This window comes from Diachasma alloeum, unplaced genomic scaffold (assembly GCF_001412515.2).
Source record: "Diachasma alloeum isolate Michigan unplaced genomic scaffold, Dall2.0 Dall_scaffold_00723, whole genome shotgun sequence".
Lineage (NCBI taxonomy): Eukaryota > Metazoa > Arthropoda > Insecta > Hymenoptera > Braconidae > Diachasma > Diachasma alloeum.
The window spans coordinates 103,916-111,231 of record NW_021680854.1 but is presented as its reverse complement, the minus strand read 5'-3'; positions in this window follow the sequence as shown (position 1 = coordinate 111,231).

The following is a 7,316-nucleotide window of genomic DNA, read 5'->3' as shown; positions in this document are numbered from 1 at the left end:
AAGACAACAGCAATAGAAAATTCGTTACGATAAAAGTGCGAGAGCGCTGTCTGAGTTAGAAAAAGGAGAATTGGTAAGAATTAGAGACTTGAGTAAGAAGACCTTTGACAAATCGCGTGTAATAATTGAGAAAAGTGACCGACCCAGGTCTTACAGAGTCCTCACCGACTCAGGCAGGGTCCTCACATGAAACAGAAAATATTTGATAAAAAATACCGATGATTATGAATTCAAAATAGAACCCGAAGAACAGATTTATGAATGTGAATCAAGGCAATCAGAGCTACCAAGTAATCTGGAAGAGCCATAAGATCCGAACGAAAGAGTAGCATTGTCAGAAGCCCAACCTGCCCAACTCACTTCGAGTGGTTCAGGACTGCGAACCACGAGATCAGGGTGAGTAGTCAGACCACCCAACCTCTATGGGCAGTGGGTGCCAAAGTGAACCAAATATTAACTAAGGAAAAATTATTATAAAAAGGAAAAAAAGGAGGATGTTAGAGGGACGTGGGGCATTGGTGATAGGCGCATGCGCGAGAGAAGGACTGGAAGGAGACGGAGTATAAGACTCATGTAGGCGTGTCCGGAATAAAGATACAGTTATCCTCATATCAACAGTTATCTCATTATCACAGTCCAATTAACATACTACACAAGGGTCAAAATAAAAGGGTCTGAATATAAGGGTCAAAATCTACAGTTCATAATTTAAGGGTTACAAGGATCAAAATCAAAAGGTCATAAGGGTTAAAAGACAAGGGTCGAAATGTAAAGTTCAAAATCTGAGGTTCGGAATTTATGGATCGCAACGGTAAAAATTCAAACGGTCATAAGGGTCAAAAGACAAGCGTCTGAATATTAACATCCAAAATTTCGAATTTAAGGGTAACCAGGGTTAAAATCTAAGAGTCATAAGGGTCCAAATAAAAGGTACTGAATATGAGCGTCACAATCGAAGATTCGAAATTGAAGGATCACAAGGGTCAAAACCTAAGGGTCAGAATTTGAGGGTCACATGGTTCACAATCAAAAGGTCGGACGGTCAAAATCTAAGGGTCCAAATATAAAGGGCAAAATTTATGAGTCAGAAGTTGAGGGTCACAAGGGTTAAAATCTAAAGGTCAAAATATAAGTGTCAAAATATAAGGGTCAAAATATAAAAGTTTAAATGTAAGGATCAAAATCTCATGTTCAAAACCTAAAGGTCAAAATACAGGGGTCTAAATCTAAGGGTCCTAAGGGGCAAAAGACGACGATCTAAATATAACTGTCAAAATTTAAGATTCAGAATTTAAGGTTGACAAGGGTCAAAATCTAAGAGTCATAAGGGTCAAAATACAAGTGTCTGAATATAAAAATTAAAATCCAAGGTTCAAAATTTAAGTTCCAGTGTCTGAATATAAAGCGTCGACCTATAACGGTCAAAATCTAAGGTTTCAAATTTAAGGGTCGCAAGGGTCCAAATCTAAGAATAATGAGGGTCAAAATAAAAGGGTCAAAGTATAAGGGTGAAAATCTAAGGTTCGAAATTTAGGGGATACAATGGTCAAAATACAAGGGTGAAACTATAAGGATGAGAATCTAAGGTTCGGAATTTAAAGGTCATTAGTTGAAAAAAAAATTTGATTCAGTTCAATCAAATGAAATGAACAATGAATTATATGTGATAGAAGACAATGATGTGCAAAATAACCATTCGGAAGCATATTGCTAAATAATTAGCAAAAATCACAATCGAGATATGCGGCAGCGTATCGGCCAAGAAAAGTTTTGACCGACTGAGCAAAACATCAGACCGAGCGCTCCGCGTATCTATACATGATAGAACTTTCCCCTCCAATACCTCTAAATGATTTACATTCGGTATAATGAAACGGGACAACAAATCGGGAAAGTGTCGTTAGTTACATTATATAAATCGCCTATGAGCTTTTCAACTGCGTAACTATGGTATTTTTTGGATTAACAGTAAAAAAGATACGCGCATAGCAACGGGTTGATATTCACATTCTCACGATTAACATCATAAAGTCGGAGAATCACGTAACGTTGGCAGCGCCGGTCCAACTGAGCCTCATATCCAACGTTGAAGTGTTGCCACCAGTGCATTTGAATGTGGGTTGTGATGTTGTTATGGAGAACCACGGAAAATGTTCTTCTTCACGTTAATTCACTTATTAGAATAAAACGGAAAATCGACTCGGTGTTATATTTTGTTTTCTCTCATCGAAAATTCGAATTTCATCCCGCCATATCTATATTCATATGCGGACCTCGGACATAAAGGTAGTTTATGCACTGTTTGTGAGGTTATCAGTTTATGTTTGGAATGTGACAGAAGGGAGATGTATCGAAAATGTTGTGTGATCAAGTATTATATGTCCGTGAATAGTTAAATTCGAAAAGAAAATATTTATTTTTCTCCGAGTGTAACAGAAAATCTTTTCATTCCGTGCAAAAAAAAGTCACTAAATTAAGTACCAGTGAAATGCGAACAATTTTGGGATTATTCAGGAAAAATTAGTAGGAGACGGTGGGATTAAATGGACACTTTGAACCCTTTCCAAAATGTTGATGTCTTATTGGAGTGTTGATGAAATAATTTTTTTTTTAAATTAAAGTACAGTCAGCCCCTTTGTAATAAGCTTAGACTGAGCTCAATCAATAAATTCCTTGGTTATAAATATTGAAACAAGAAGTCAGAAGAGTCCATTCCACCCAATGTTTCCCTAATATTTTTAAAAACAAAAAAAAAACAAAAACAGATGTTTTCAAAATGAATTCTTTGTGAACATTTTGTTCGACTATTTCTGTAAGGAAATCAATTCATCTCTCCACGAAATACAATCCATATAGGAATCATCAGAGCAAAAATTGAATGAGGAACCAAATCAAGTCAGAAAATTATTAATAGATGATTAAAATTTGAAATTCGGTGGAGAGAATAAATCTGGAGTGGAACTGTTTATTTCCCTTCAATTGTTGATTCAAAAAATGTTCTATCTTATGAAAAATGAATCAGTTAAATTGAATTGAAAAGAACAAATTTCACCGGATGTAAAAACCGTTTTTGCTTATTTTGAAAAAAATAATGAAATCTGCCTAAAAACACAAAAACAAATGTTTTTGTAAAAAAACTGGGCCAAGAAAAAGTTTTGTTTGATTCCTACTGGGAAGTCGAAGTTTTTGAAAAATACATAGAAATAAAAAAGGAAGCCAAGTTAGGAATTTTGAATAAATGCTGAAAGTGCACAATCAGGTTTCTAGAAGAGAAATAGGTCTCAATGGAATAAATATTCTAAAAAAATTCTCCATGAAATAAAAAATCAGTAGGAGCAGGATCAACGTTCTTGGCGCGGAGTTTTTCAATTCACTGTCTGTATCAATCTACTCCTCCATCCTTTGATCCGCGCCAAGGACGTTGGTCCTGCTTCTACTGATTTTTTATTTCATGGAAAATTTTTTTAGAATCCTTATTCCATTGAGAACTATTTTTCTTATAGAAACCTGATTGGGGACTATCGCCATTTATTCAAAATTCCTAACTTGGCTTCTTTTTTTATTTCTATGTATTTTTCAAAAACTTCGGCTTCCCAGTAGGAATCAAACAAAACTTTTTCTTGGCCCAGTTTTTTTACATACTATATTCAATACAAGAGTAATTTCTCAGTCGTTTGTCTTCATGCAATGAAGTGAACACAAATTGAAAAATTCGAGTTCAGAAATTTTTATAAAAATCATATTATTTTTCAAAATGTTTCAAGACCCATTTTGTTTCCAAAAAAAACCGCAAGGAGATGCCCAACATCCACTATTTCACTTGATTTTCCGCAGTATGGTTATTATAACCCTAGTGCAGTTAACCACTGTGGGAAAATAACGTTAATTGACTCAAAAATATTCCTCACATTACTAATGTTTAGTAATTACTTACTAAGCATTAGTAACATCTTACTAATGATTTTTATTGAAGATTTCAAACAATAAATTAATTTTTTTAAACAATTGTCATTGAAACAAAAACGTTTTGTCAAATTATGCCAGTAAAACACTATGCAATCTCACGCGGGATCTTGCATTTTAAAGATGTTTCATCTTTATTACGTATGCCGAACTGTACTTTTACAGTTCAAAATTAAATAAGATATTGATGAAGGTGAAAACAAAATCACTTGAAAATATTAGTTAGAAGAAAAACATTTCGGAAAAAAAATGCCGAGATCACCTACACCGACTTTTTTGGCCTTGCGTGGCACTGCTTATTATTGATTTTTACATGGAGATAACTTAAAATGTCACATAAATTTATATTATAACATGATTTTTCCAAAACGGTGTTGTATAGATATTCGCGCCTTACTGAATAAAAAGGAAAGTAAATTCTCAACTTTGGAATGTCAACCATTCCGCGGATCAGATTTTTCTTATAGTTTTATACGTAGGATCATTTGAGAAAAAATGAGATATCAAATTGAAATTTGGTATGATTATAATTCTTATAATATTGAAGGTAGGTAATTTAAATGGACATAATCGGGGTAGTGGTTACGGAGATATTTAGAAGAAAAAGGGAGGAATAAAAAAAGCCTAATCACGCAAAAAGCAAAGGTCGCATGTCTTCTGCAGGATAGGCGGCAACCCCTGTTTGTTTTACTATAGTTTTTGATGAAAAAAGACATTGAAAAATTTGAGACAATTTTTCGTATTCAGAATTGGCGGATTCGCTTATGTAGTGTCCCAAATTTTCGTTTCAGATGGGCGTTGTCAAAACTTGCGTAAGAATATTTACTGTACCTCCCAATATTTATTTTTTATTAATGAAAGAATTGATGAATTTAGTATTTGTATTTATAATTCAAAATTATTTGAATCAGATTGAGATTATTAACAGCAATTATTATAATATTAATTGATAATTAGAAACAGAGAGTTCAATGGAAGTTGTCCATTTTATTCACTTTTTTTCTTCCGGAGACTCGTCGAGTACCAGAGAGTCTTGGGTAGATGTGTCCTCTCTACTTGAGTCCAGATCCGGCATAAAAATGTGTAATTGTGGTCTGTCCATAGGTGACCACCCTGATTGGGCACTCGGCGATGAATTACTATATTGACACTCATTCCTTGTCCCTTTGGAGTTTTCAGTCTTTAGTTCGTTCATCGAATTCTCATTATTCTCGCTATTAACTTTTGTGATAGAATGTTCCGAATTTTCAATCGATAATTTGTAATGCTGAACAGTCACTACATTTCGCGAAATGGCCGAATTTCTTCGAAATGAACAAACTTTTGCTCGAACTAAAGATTTACAATTTTTCGTATCTTTCCTAGTGTGAATTTGCTTTTTTTCACAATGATTTTTGGTGCATCCGGATAAGTCCATCCACTGGAGCACCCGTTCAGATAATGGATTTGGATTTCCGTTAATATCAGGTCTATTCTGGAAAACGTCTGAAAATGTCACACAATTTCTACTAAAGTCTTCGTTGATGCGATTATAATTTAAACCCTCAATTTTTTTAATATAACCGACTGTAGTGCTCCTATTAGAGTCCGTTTTTGTGTCATTATTTGTTTCACTATTATCTCTTATGTTTAAAATCCCATTCAGTTCCAAGTTTAATGATTTCACCTCGTCAATGCGGCGTATTGGAGCCGATTGTCGTCGAATCACATGTTTCCTCTCAACCTCTACGTCTTTTTTATTCACGACCACGTGGAAGTTGAGAAAACACCTGTCCGAGTTTTCTGGATTTCCAATACAGTTCATTGGGTAGCAGTTTGGTTTTATGGATGGGATTGATGTTTGAGATCGTTGACGGGTTAAGATTGGATCGTCGTGGGTTAATATTGCATGACGCACTCCATCTACCCAGACGGTCCTCACTGATATCGGAGATTCTGAAGATGACCATATCGGTGACATTGCCAGATTGGAGACTCCCACACGCTATGAACAACAACTGCTAATCATGTGAGCCACTGCAGTCCAGTAGCAAAGTACCATAATATTCGTCTTGCGCTGCATTACAATTTACCAGACGTGCTTCTGTGCCATTCAACGATTTGTTAATTATTAAATGGTGGACTTTTGTTTTTTTATTTCAATTATTTGTCATTATTTTTATTTTTATTTATCAATTCATAAGGAAAGAATATTCTTTAAGTTTTTGAAAAAAGTGTGAAACTTTGGAATTATGAGAGCCGATTATAATCTAAGATAAAAAAAAATAGATACTTTGAACACAACTAGAACTTTTTGTTGAAGTAACAGAGTCCTCGCGGTTGAACGAACGGTGAAAAATAAAAAATGTGTACTGACTCGCGTAGCGGCGAGAGGACACGAGGTATCTACTCGCTTTGCGACACGCGATCTGCAACTGTACGATGCCTGTGACCATCGCGCAGGCTGCCGCNTTTATGTGCCCCCCCCCCTCGACAGTGGCGGAGGGACACCCGAGGGGTGTTCGTGTGAACTCCTCTTTCCTTAATAACGTAAAACATAAATTTAGTTTTATGGATAAAATTCGAGTGATTTTGTTTTTATTAATACAATTTCGTTCGCTTTTCGTAATATCTCTTGAATAATTTGAATTGTGAAAAAGATATTACAGCGGAGATATTTAAAAGGAATGTACAAGAGAAGATAGTTTATTCTGAAGTTTTCTAGGCACAGTCATGTATCGCGTGATAATGTCAACGGACGAAAACTATATTTTTGCCCATGTATGAGTCGTAAGAATCGATGAAATGTTATGAGATAAAATCAGCAGTAGCGCAGTTAAATTAGTCGTGTCTAAGTTCTTATAAAAAAAAATCAAAATTCAACTGATGAGAATTGTTTGGTTCGAAGTTTTAATATGATTTACTGTGATTATCATGCGACAAAGAGTAAATAGAAATAATTCTAACAGTTGTTGCATAAATGTATTTTATATGATACGTCCGTGTAACCGCATGGGTTTCAGTTGACTATAGTCAACTGAAACCCGAAATAACGCATGACGCGCATGCGCATCACCTATTAAAAGAGAATAACAAGGAAGGAAATCTAACCTCCGAATAGTGAATACATGGAATGACTGAAAAATGAAAAGGTGATTTTCGAAGCAGATAAAATGAGCCAAAATCGTATAATTCCTGATAGTGATGAAGAGTTAGGCAGTGAGGAGAATTTATTTACTGATGAGGAAGAGTTTATTGGTGATGTGACATTTGAAGAAAATGGAAATAAAATATGAACGATTTTTGAATTACGTTTTGTATCATATTTTTTTATAATTATAACTTTCTTTTTTTTGCGAATTCTTAATGATTTT